This window comes from Ascaphus truei, chromosome 9 (assembly GCF_040206685.1).
Source record: "Ascaphus truei isolate aAscTru1 chromosome 9, aAscTru1.hap1, whole genome shotgun sequence".
NCBI classification, from domain to species: Eukaryota; Metazoa; Chordata; class Amphibia; order Anura; family Ascaphidae; genus Ascaphus; species Ascaphus truei.
This window is the reverse complement of record NC_134491.1, coordinates 67,667,411-67,680,834: the sequence shown is the minus strand read 5'-3', so window position 1 is coordinate 67,680,834 and position 13,424 is coordinate 67,667,411. Positions and strand designations below refer to the sequence as shown.

General features: G+C 39.5%; 1 long non-coding RNA gene across 1 annotated transcript; it reads left to right on the top strand.

The window, feature by feature from the left end:
* Positions 1-3,988: 3,988 nt before the first annotated feature.
* On the top strand, positions 3,989-7,283 carry LOC142502329 (uncharacterized). The gene is made up of 3 exons (XR_012803739.1): positions 3,989-4,045; positions 4,411-4,436; positions 7,136-7,283. It is a non-coding gene; the product is annotated as an uncharacterized LOC142502329 (long non-coding RNA).
* Positions 7,284-13,424: the final 6,141 nt, after the last annotated feature.

The following is a 13,424-nucleotide window of genomic DNA, read 5'->3' as shown; positions in this document are numbered from 1 at the left end:
ACAGGTCACGCGTGCGTTCCCCTTCTCTGGGCTTCGTGCTCCTCCTGCGTCCTTCCCTTGCTCCGTGTGGTCCCTCTCTGTGTTGCAACTTGTGCGCGTGCATCCCCAGCTTACAGAGGGCGCGCGCACATGCTCTTCTTATCCTGTTCCCCATGTCTCCGCCTCCTAAGCCCTCCAGGCCATTCCCCTGACTGTCCCTTCTGTCTCCTCCTCTTCTCTCCCTGTCCTATCCCTGTCTCCCACTTATCTCTCTACTCCTCCCCTCTCTCCTATTGGTATGCCCTCCTTTATAACCCCGGTCTGTCCACTTCTTCCCCGCTCTGCATAGTTCCTGATTCCCTGTGTGTAACTGACCTATGCTGTGCTCCCTCTGTGTTCCTGCTGTTTCCTGCTCCTGTGTTATATTGGATTTCCCTGGCTTTGACCCATGCTTGACCTGGACTACTCTGCTCCCTGGTATCCCTTTGAACCCTGCTACGCATACAACTTCGCTTACCTCTGGCTTCCTAGGACCTGGCTTATACACTGACGATTCTAATCTCTGGACTCCTGAACATTGGCACACGGACACGACTATTCTTACAGACATTCCCCAAGCGTTGCAAGTATATACTAACAACTCTTCCTACAGGCCCAGCAACGCCATACCACACTCCGGGCTCGATCCCACTGCTGTGGGTGTGTGGTATCATACCGTTCCCGAAAAAAGCAAGGGAACGCAAAGTGATTGTGCCCCTAAAAGAATTCACTACACTGCACACCACTAAGTGTAAAAAATAACTTTTAATAAATTTACTTAAAATTTATATTACCAAAGAATGATGGAACGTGAATTAAAAATGAATTAAATCAATAATATCGTTCATCTTATGTCATCAAAAATGGTATGATTTTAATGTCCCAGTTAACCAGCTAATGATGGTGGGATATAGAGAGCATAAGATGCTACAAGTCAGTGTGTAACCCCCTCTGGGTCAGCTAACAGGCCAGATGGTAAATGTATAAAGGTCAGCAAGGGCAGATAGACAATAGTGGATAAATACCCAGTGCTCCTAGTGTAATAATATTTTATTAAACACCTCAATAGGTTAAATGCAGGTTTAGGAGGTGCATGCACTGTGTGTGTAGATACTGACACTCACAGCCGCAATGAAGAAACAATGTAGTGAATTCACAGCACATACACTGTAAAGACACATAAGACACTAGGTAGGAGAGATAACAACAGACCTCACTGAGTGAAGACACTAGACTAAGGGCCTCATGCAGTAAGCGTTGATAAGGGAATTATCACCATTTTATAGCCAAAATTGGGTTTGAGATTCAGTAAGCGCCGATAAGTGCTTGATTTCGCCAGGTTTCGGAGCCGATTATTTTGTTATGGCCAGTCGGCTGCCGATAAGCCTGTTTTCGCCACTGATCGCCACTTTTTTAAATCGGCTGGATTCAACAAAAAAAATCAGCTTATCGGGGCTGATCGGCACTACGAAATTGAGATGTTATGGCCGATTTCTCCCGCCAACTAAAGTTGGCAGTTTGGACGGGAGAACGATCGCTAAGGCTGCCGGAACGGCACTTAGAAAAAAAAAATCTTCTGTACATCAATGGAGTCAATGGAGCGGGGACGTATAACAGTATAGTACTGTTTACGTTTCATTGCTCACAATACAAACGTCATTTGCATTACAGTGTGGGGGGCATTCCCTGCATTGTGTCACGGCTGACGTGTATTATTTGCATAACATTATACTTTTACATGTTTTCAGCATTTGCGGGTCACATTACTCATCATGTGATGATGTGGCAAGGGAAAATACTATACTCCACTCTTAAAGGAGAACCTCACATCATAGCACACATTTTACTGAATTGATCGACAATTGTTTACATGATGTTACACATGTCACACATGTCACACATACACCGTATATTCATGTTCCTTTACATTACACAATGCTTGTAATGTGTCACGCATCTTTAAACCTTCATGTACATCTAAATTCTCATGTTTACATCTAGGTTTGGTCCTCCCTATTTTCATGACGTCACTTATTGGACGCGCAATCACATTGCATATTTACATTATAACCGTTGCATTACAAGCACTTCAACCTAACTTATACGCACATGTACAGTAATTCATCATTGGGACACCTTGTAAACTCATTCTATAGCAACTATCCTCATTACAGAAATGCATGCATATGCACACGACTATTCATTGTTGGCAACATGTCACAATAACATGGCTAATTACACATGTTACACAAAACTTTTCCCACATCAATCTCAGCCTTTTTGTCTCATTACATGACTGACTCTTGCGTTCACAAGTTTTACATGCATTGCACATGCAACTATTTATTTGCAAGCAATGTTTGTACAAAGCATCACGTCACATCATTGGCAAATATCATCATTCCCTGCAGAATACACACAACAACTGCACACAGCTTGCCACACAAGTACTTTATTATGTTAATGTAAAACCTTGCATTTTACTATGTCACCTGACATCATCACATACCTATTTAAAGGACGCCCATTACCTGCTCATTCACAGCTACTCATTTCAAAATGTTGAGATTGTTTAGGAGACGGAGGAACATTCTTTTCTATGACATGCTTGATGATGAAGACAATCATATAGGGCAAGGGAGGGACACACCGAGGGACAGTGACAGGGACAGTGACGCGGATACGACAGGGACAGGGAGAGGGACAGGCCGAGGGACAGGGAGAGGGACAGGAGATCAGAGGAGAAGACAGAGGAGACAAGTTGTGCCTCGTCCGCGTCTGTACAGGGAGAGAACCCTGTTAGATGGGATGAGTGAGGAGGAGATTGTAAGTCGCTATCGTTTGAGTTCAGCAGCAATCTTAGCTCTTTATCAGGAGATAAGGGGAGATTTAGATTTTTTCACAGCCAGAGGTCGTGCAGTCCCTGGGCTTGTTAAAATGCTGTGCTCATTACATTATCTTGCTTCCGCGTCATACCAGACAACTGTGGGCATAGTGGGCGGGGTCTCGCAATCTACATTCTCGCGGGCCTTGACCCAGTTTCTCTATGCACTCAATAGACGCGCTAGGAATTATATTCATTTTCCTACAGAGGCGACAGAGTGGCTGCAAGTCAGGACTGGCTTTTATAATATAGCAGGGATACCATGTGTGCTGGGTGCAATCGATTGCACACATGTTGCTTTGATTGCACCTAGTCAGAGTGAGCATGTGTACCGCAATCGGAAGCACTACCATTCACTCAATGTACAGGTGGTATGTGATGCGACGATGAGGATAATGCATGTGGTACCCAAATTCCCTGGTTCCAGTCACGATTCCTCTATCCTGAGGAACTCTTCAGTCTTCCATGCGTTCGAAGAGGGACATTTTGAACATGGTTGGCTGCTGGGTGAGTACACATTTACATGTTATAACACAAAACACATTTTTATTTAGGAATGTTGGCATTGTACAATTTGATCACTAATGTCAGCTTATGTGTGCTCCATTCATTATAGGTGACTCAGGATACGGAATTAGGCCGTGGCTCTTGACTCCGGTGCTAAACCCTCAAACTGAAGCAGAGGAGAGGTACAATGCAGCCCATATATCTACAAGATCTGTTATAGAGAGGACATTTGGCCTACTCAAGACCAGATTTAGGTGTCTGGACAGAACTGGTGGGGCTCTTCTATACAAGCCTCAAAAAGTCTCTGATATTATCCTTGCCTGTTGCATTTTGCACAATGTTGCACTCAGGCACAATGTACAATCAGACCTAGCTGAGCCTTTGGTAGACGAGCATCCCACCCATGTAGCTGCTGAAAATGAACAAACAGCCAGTGGTGGCCAGACACGCCAGAATCTCATCAATTCATTTTTTTCTTGTAAGTAAAAACATATATGTTCCAAGTTCTACTTTTATACTTAAATTATGTTATCTTAACAATAATGTTTTTTTATATAACCTTCTGTTAGGACACAGATGAATATGGGTTGCACACCTTTCTTTTCTCTGCTGTGTGCACAAAGGGATGTGGCACCGGTATGTTATTGTTGCACAGGTTATATAATCCCTCTTCAATTGTACTTTAGTTGTGTGTATGTGAATACAACTGGGGTAACAAAGCACTAATATTTTAGCATTGTGTTGTTCCTTATGCTAACACAATACACATATTATGCCCATACTCATTCATGCTTCTAGTATGCTTACATACAATGTTATTGGTGCAGTGTAACATGTACATCCATATGATGTGTACACCAGGCTCATTTACATTTTGAATGTGATTAAATATACATGGTGTTGCACATTTAACACCAAATACACACTTTGCTGTGTTGTTTACGGTACTGAAGATGGCATGTCAATGTTTGCAATTTATATATTGTTCCTTTGCATTATAGGTATATCTCCAGTATGAATGATCATGGTATGTATATTTGCTGACATCTCTCATAAGATGTGCCTACCTCAATCTTCCTATAATTATTTGAAGTAAAAACACAACATATTGTTTTAAAGACAAATGTAACATACATGTACTTTCTGTATCATGTATATGCATTTAGCTACTCTTGAGCTTTCATGTGCATTGTATTAGAAAATGATTACTCACATTTTATCACATTTTATGTATGTTTCCTTATAAATTCCATTCATGTAATATAGAGCTGTTTGGAGAAAAGGGGATAACTGTACTTATTTGTTTACTTACGGGAGCTCATTCATCACGGATGAAATTGACTGATCATAACACTCCATGCATGAATGCCTGTAATCACAACAATGCGTACTACATCTTATATTTAGCAATGTAGGTGTTTTTTAATGCTAGGAATTAATAGTCAACATGAATTTAAATTTGTGACATGTGTATGTATAAGTCACACGTGTGTGGATGTGTCCTACATGTACCAAGTGTAAAACTGTGAACAGAAAACACTATTTTGTTGCAAATGTTACTGTCATTTAGCATTTCTAATTTACCTATATGACAATGTTGGTAATATTTTTGCTATATAATTCACGTCACTTCATCATTATCATGATGATAATTATCAAGTATTCTCACAATTGTAACGTCAATCACGTGCACATTAGCATAGACACACTTTTTAAGACAACTGTTTGTGTCTGAATCAATTTGTGTAGGATCCATGTATAACACCGACAAATGATAACACCAGCTTTATTATGGTAGCTTATATCATCATATTGACTATACGATGTATTTTTAGAAAGTTTAATAAACACAGTAAACTATAGTTAGTTAGGTTAATGAAATATACACAGAAACGTACTTCATTACATGATGTTGATGTCATATTCAGAACATCATGCATTGTAGGGGACCACAACATCTGGCCAATAACATTAATTGCTACAGTCCCAAACCATTTTATCAACATACCCATGTAACAAGAAATTTTTAACAATAAAGGGCTAGTTGGTTGTAAGTGTCCTTTACATTGGGAGAAGGAGTGGCTCAGTGAGTAAAGACACACACTGGCACTGAGAGTTTGAAGCAGGGGAGTCTGGTTCAATTCCCGGTGTCGGCTCCTTGTGATCTTGGCCAAATCACTTTATCTCCCTGTGCCTCAGGCGGCCAAAAATAAATTGTAAGTTCCACGGGCCAGGGACCTGAGCCTGAAAAATGTGTCTGTAAAGCGCTGTGTACAACTAGCAGCGCTATACATGAACATGCTCATATTATAATTATTCTTATTATTCTTATTATTCTTATTATTATTGTTACATAGTTTCGACAGTCATACGTTCCATTACACAATAGAATACACAAATGTGTTAGCAGAGTGGGAATGGTTGTTATATATAAAACACACCATGCCATAAAATGATAGTAGTCATTAAAGAACACTCAATAAAAATTCATGAGGCACTATTTTGCAACATCATTATGTTAATTAAGTGCTTATGCAATATAGGCATAAGTGTATCACATTTTTAATTGTTTGTTAATAAGCGCTGCAAGCAATATAAAATTAGTTCCATATGTAGTATAGTAGTCGGTGGCTCCTCCTCACAATCATCTCATATAAAGGTAGACTCTTCTGAAATCATACATTGATCCGATTGTATCTTCCCCGACATCTCTGAAATACAGCAAACACATGATGGTCAAAGATGGCACCTTACTATATATGTATCCGTGACAACGCGTTACACAGCTCTATATGATTGTGTACATACACACGTCACTCACTTATATTTTAGAAGTACAAGTGTACATCAGTATGTAATGTTTCCTTAAATTTGTAGCAGGCATAACTATGTATATGATGTGAACGTTGCCTGTATACTGAAAAATGTGCGCGCACATCTTAGTGTGCGCACGCACTTCAGGCTTGGCTGCACTAACTGTTTGCGCATGCGCAAAACAAAGCGTACGTTGTGCGTTCAATACAGGTTGAAAATATGATTAAACATACAATCTTTATTTCAAATACAATGAATACGAAACTACATTCGTTCTAAACGAGTACATCTGTATTCTTTTTAAACAGACGTGTTTGGACAGAAAGGACGGCCGATAACACAATGCGCAAATGCAATACGTGTGACGTCATGTTAAACCAGCGTGAAACGCACGCTAACACTCCTCCCACTCAATTAACATTCGGCTAACGCCCAGTGTACGCCCCCACTGTATGACACACTGCAGTTACCGTTACTATAACAAAACATGACAGCCAATAGGCTTTGAGGCGCGCACGTCGCTTGGGGGCGGGACTTACATCCGTAATCCTTTTTAAGGACGCCTTGGGCCATGACAAGGGTCCCACGTCATACGTGGTGGACCCGCTTTTAAATGTTGTAGATGTAGCATGATAACAAAACAGGTATGTGTTAGAGTTATGGTAAAATTTTGCTAATATGTTTAAAGTGATAGGAAAGTACGTATATTTATTCCGTCAGCAATGTGTACTACTCTTTCAGGTTCTACTATATTGTATTCGGAAACAATTTGTTTGTGATCGCTACATGTTATGCAGTCTGCTATGTTACGCTGTATCCACGCATTGAAAGGGAAAATGGTGGTTAGACAAAAAAAAAAAATGTAAACGCAGAGTCAACGCATAACGATTGTTATATTTACCATTCTTCTAGAATTAACTCTTCGTCTGCCTGCAACTGGTCACTCCAGAAATGCAAGGCATTTTCATCCACGCTTGACCCAAACGCTGAATCCAGTATGAAACACATCTCCTCCATGAAGCGCTCATAGGAATCGCCACTGCTTTCTTCAAACAATTGGTCGGGAGGTATGTTCATTTCTTCGGGTACCCATTCCAATGCATTTTCAGCTGAAAGGCTTGGTACAGAATCATAGTAGTTATGTTCATGTACAATGTGGGTTTCAGGAATGGAGGGTGCAGATATTGCAGCAGCTATCGATTCACACGGAACAGTAGTAGCGGATCCATTGCTATTGGCATTAGGAATAAATATGCCTTTAACCACAATATATGTGCCTTCTTTCACGGTGAAATGTTTTTCTTTGGCAATCTTCCAGAAACCATAGTTGTGTTCTAGCTTATCCTGCACACGTTCAAAAAAGTCATTTGTTGATAAAGTGAATCTTATTGATGAATTAAAATTGCGCGCATGCCGACGGTTTTGGTAATAAGGATATTTTGCTCGAATCAAATCATAGATTTGGCGTGTGCTTGCTTGATGTCCGCAAGTTGATAAAATAGCTTCTGAAATCATGTATTTATAACCTAAATTCGGATTCATAATTGTCACCAATTCATCAGCCATTGCAGAGTAGCACAAAAGATGTGTGCAGGTATCTGTTCTTTGCTCATCAAAATGAAACTGCTCAGTGGCTAACAAATTGCTGTGTTTCCTTTTCAAGGTCAACAAAAGTATAAACTGTAACTCCTTATTTCAAACGCCAATTGGATTTCTAGTTATAATTGCTTGAACATTTGTGGTTAGTGATAGCCGCATGTGGGACAAACATGTATCCTTTTTTTATCTCGTTTTTGAAAACATTAGTACACTTTTCATTCAGTAACATTGAGTTTTCTTGCAAAATAACAAAGACCACTGTGTGAAAATAGTGCTTAGACAGCCATATCAGTAAATACACACACCTGCAAAATGAAATGTTTTTTTCCCACATACATTTCTGTGTGTATTTGAAAGTCTGGTTAAGTCCCTGTCTGCATGAGTTTAAATACGTGTGTATCTATATATATATATAAATATATCTATCTCATAAATATATATATATATAAAGTGTATATTGTACTATATGTATATTGTGTGTATGTGTATGTGTATGTGTATGTGTATATGTATATATATATATATATATTATATATAAAAAAATATTATTTTATTTTTTTTTTTATATATATATTATATATATATATAAAAAGTAATATTTTTTTTTTTTTTTTAAATATTGCTGGAGTACACACAACATATTGATGGCAGTAAGTAGGCCTTGTATGAAACCTATTTAAATGGTGATAAACATGAGTGAATTAAGTAATAAACATTTGTTTGCGCCCAATAATGTTAGAGGCCCACACTTAGTATAGTTGTCAAACATTAGGCCTGTATTATAAAAATACTGTGTTTTCACAAGGAAGCATGAAGTGTATGTTTTTTGTAAATACATCTATACCAGTTTAGATAGCACTATATATATACACACACACACACACACACACACACAGTGTGTGTCTGTGTGTGTGTGTGTGTGCATATATCAATACATACTACATATATATTAGTATCAATTCAGAGATGTTCTTGAAACAAGAACACATAAATGATTAAAGGACAACATTACAATGGCCAGCAAAGGTAAGTAATATTTAACACAAAATCCTGCTGTACACGTACAAGAAAGATGTTTGCAGTTAAATAGGTGCTTTTATAATTGCATGAAAATAATATGCACATGCAATGATTACATCAATTAACACACCCAAATGCAATGTTTTGCTGCTAAGTCAATGGCAGCTTCTCTAAACTTAGCAACTGGCTCCTGGTGGACCATTACTGAACAGACGATTAAAACATAAATATTTATAACACTATTCATTAATTAGGAGTGTTCACATTTCCAAAACTTCACGTGTACAAGAACATACTTGAAAGTTTGGAAACAACACAGTCTTCAGCATACATACAATAGTAATTAGATAATCTGAAGTCAACAAAACAAGGCCAAAGACATATTTTCTGAATTATAACATTTATTTTTTTTGTTCCTTTTGCGAGCGAGTAACAGGCCTGCTTGTTGTCTCTTGAATTTTCCTTTTTCTTTTGCCACCAACTTTAGGCACAACAGAGCCACTTTGACTGGCCTCTGGCACTTCACGGGCAGGGCTTGTGGCCAGTGACTCACCTACAGGGCTTTTGGGCAGTGACTGTTCACCTACGGGGCTTGTGGCCAGTGACTCACCTACAGGGCTTTTGGGCAGTGATTCACCTACAGGGCTTTTGGGCAGTGATTCACCTACAGGGCTTTTGGGCAGCGATTCACCTACAGGGCTTTTGGCCAGTGACTCACCTACAGGGCTTTTGGGTAGTGACTGTGAGCAAGTTGGTAGACACTGCACAAGTGATGGTTGGTCTGTTTCATGTGTGTCTTTTGTTGTTTTTGACCAAAAACTGGTCAGTAGTAACTGCTTGTGTTTTGTTTTTGTGGGCTCCTTTGTAGGTGTCTGCTGCTGAATTTGTACAGATGGCAGCGGTAGGATGTCATCAGGAACCTGCACAGCAATGTCTGCTACTTGACCGGTAACATTTGGGCCTGGTGAATGAATATCAGATGAATGTGGTGAAAACTGACCTGCATGAACAGATCCTGGCTGGGAGGTGTTGAATTGTGGTACATTAGTCATTCTCCAGTAATTAGCTTGTGTTTGCTGAACAACTAATGCTTTGAATGAGGTGTTGATTTTTTGCAACTGTTTAGGCACTTCAATGAAGACTCTGTGGAGATGTGCCAATTGTGAAACTGTTTCTTCCTGCAGTGCAATCATCCTTTCCAGCACTGTCATGAAGTCAGAATGGCGACGATTTTCTGCTTCCACAATTTTTCCCTCAGAAGCTACAATTGCATCGTATGTCGTATTTGCTGGACGATTTGCCGGTAAAACAGTTTCAATTGGAACGTCTTCATGGTCACTTGCTTCTATTTGTGTGTGTATGGCGGTGGCGTCATCATCATCATCATCATAATCCTCTTCATCATGTTCTACAAATAAATGTACAAATTATTAAATGTCATGTTAATCTCTGCTGTGTTACTATGTAATTGTACTGTGTCATAAGTAACAACTAACATGTTTCCATACGTTTTATAACCTCACATTAAAAACTACCTTGACTTAAGAATAATGTTTGGACTCAGTATGAAATATGAGTGAATGAAAACTTGCTGTAAACTCAAAACTCCTACATGATAGTTAACATCACTAACACAATACAAGTTGCCTTACACTTCATTTTCACTGACACTAAGTAATCCTATTTAAAGAAGATGTGCAAAACAAATAATGAACATGACAACATAACATATAGAAGAGCACATATTATATGGCCACCAACTGATACACTCACCTTCTAGGTGTGTTGAGCTGGCTGACCCAGGTGAAGACACTTGTTCAGTCTCAGGTGACACATGTCCTTCAGGGGCAACTATATATAACAATAACATAAGTTTTACATTTACATGTGTAAATATTGAACAAACAGTTATTGTATGTTCTGTATTTATGAGTATCTAACAGCATCATTTCCTTAACCCAAAATGTGTGTGTGAAAGTGAACATAAATAGTTGTAATAACAATGTACATGCCTGTGTACTTAGAAGTTTTGAGTTCCCTAACATACAACATACTATGGTTCTGCAGTAATGCGTGAGGAAAAATACATTACATTTTTACATAAAAATCATATGTTGTTTAGTGATATCAGTATCATAATGTACATAACTATCATGAGATGACCATTCACAATGGTTATCATGAAGGTGGTCATATTGCAAAAAGTGTTGTTTTTGGTAGAGGATATGTGTGGTACATTAATATAAGATGTGGCACACCTGAATGTGGCTGTGACTAAACAAGACAACACATGCAGTGTGTGATAATGTGTCGTTGATAGTAGTTCAACTATAGATATGAGTGAACTAATGTGTGACGTACGGTTTGATAAGTAATGAGTTGTTGGGGCATTTAGTAGCTAAAGTGAAGCTTTCAAATGAGTGTGATTAACTTCAGTTGTGCTAGTGAGGTTGTAAGAACGGTTTTCCCTTCCCCAAAAAGCCTAATCAGCCACACCTTTCAATTACTTGAAACAGGTGAAAATGGTGTGAACTAAGTTGCCCCTAAAATGAGGCTGTAATTAGTGTGTGTGCTGAACCCCACCCCCTCTGTTGAAGTGTATGCTGTGATGAGATATTAATTGCAGCTGCTTTAACACAATGGTAGATGAGCTAAATAGTCGTGTGCAGTTTTTAAGTTATGAAAACAATGACATAAAATATGATACGTGTGCCTCATTATGCTGTCTGTATATGACTTAAATCAAAAATGGACCTTTTCATTAACAACTATAGATGTGTTAGTGCAAGTGATGTTTGTAGGCCGTTGCATGCAATATATTTGATGCATGCTTAAAATAGGCAGTAATGTCATGTTTGTCGGAGTAAAATAAATAAAATACACAATAATATTATACATATTTCTGTTCTGTACCTGTAGCTAGTAATAATTTCTCATTAACATGTGTTACACATGTGTACTACCCTGTTGTTCCCCATCTTCGCCCACCATCAATTGCTTCCACTGCAGCAATGCATTTTGGGAATTCACATGTAAATGAGCACGCAATGGCACGTGTTATATTAGTTACTGCTTTTAGTAGGACTACAACATATATGTCTATTTTGAGATATATATGTATACAGAATCAGACATATACATATATAGATGCAGGTATGCTTATATTGTGAAGACAGTATAAAAAGCAGTGTAACTATGCAAAATAACTGTAAGCAACGACACGCCTAGTACAGTAATATTTCTCACCTGGTGGAAATTGTGAGGGGTAAATTCCTATATCACGGTCACCAGGTAAGCCTTCCACGACGACGGGAAGTAATTTTGCCCGAAGCAGCTCCTCCAATGGACTTAATATGAGACGTTGTGGTGTGGGCCCACCTCCAGTGCCAGTAGCATGCACGCGTTGGTGTTGTATTTTCTTTTTCAATTTGGACCTAATATCATCAAATCTCTTGTGACAATTCCGCTTGTCCCTCACATGATTCCCACACGCATTGACACCAATGACTATTGTGTCCCACATTTCTTTTCTGCTTGCTGAACTTGTCCGCCCTTGAAAAACATATAAAATATATGAGGTAAATGAATAATAATATAAGCACCAGTTTCCTACACTGCTAGCTGTTCCAAGAGATAGCAAACATGCTGTTTTATGTGTAATATGTGAAGCACATGAGCATTCACTACTAAACCTATACATGTAAGCAAGGTTGCATTCATATTGTATGCAGTTATGGCAAATTGACCGCCTGTGTTTAGTTGTCCTTGTAAGGCATGATAAAAAGCTGTGTTTCCAGACTAATTAACATAGAAAGATATTGTGAAGCCATATTTGCATATGAACAAAACTCAGATGACCTAGGATCACATGTATTTGAATAATAAATGTAAATGTACACTTACCTAGTAAATGTCCATATATACTGTCATAGTGCTCCAGAATGCCAGTGACAAGAGCTGTATTTTCCTGGTCATTGAAGCGAGGATTACGTGGCTTCTCCACACGTTTCTTCCGAGCAGGTTTAGGGTCAGAGCTTGGCTGGTGCTGACTGGACTCTCCTTCTTCCAATGGAAGAGCCTCCAAAAGCTGCCCACCAGCAAGCACGCCACCACCATCCACCCCATCAGCAACTGCGCCACCAGCAGCACTCCCAGCACCAGCACTCCCACTCCTAGCACCAGCACTCCCACTCCCAGCAACAGCACTCCCACTCCCAGCACCAGCACTCCCACTCCCAGCAACAGCACTCCCACTCCCAGCACCAGCACTCCCACTCCCAGCAACAGCACTCCCACTCCCAGCAACACCACTCGCAGCACCAGCACTCCCACTCCCTGCAACACCACTCTCACTCTCAGCAACATCACTCCCCTGAACAGTACGTTCACTCCGACGCGTACTCCCACGAGTAGCACTCCCACTCCCACCAGCATCACTCTTCCCACGCTTTGCGGGCATACTTCCAGCACTCACAAAAAACAGACAAGAAATGTACAGCCAATCACACGAAACACTTCCACATATAAAACAAGACAAAGATGTAAACAAAACAACAATGGACAAAGCTCACCCAATACACAA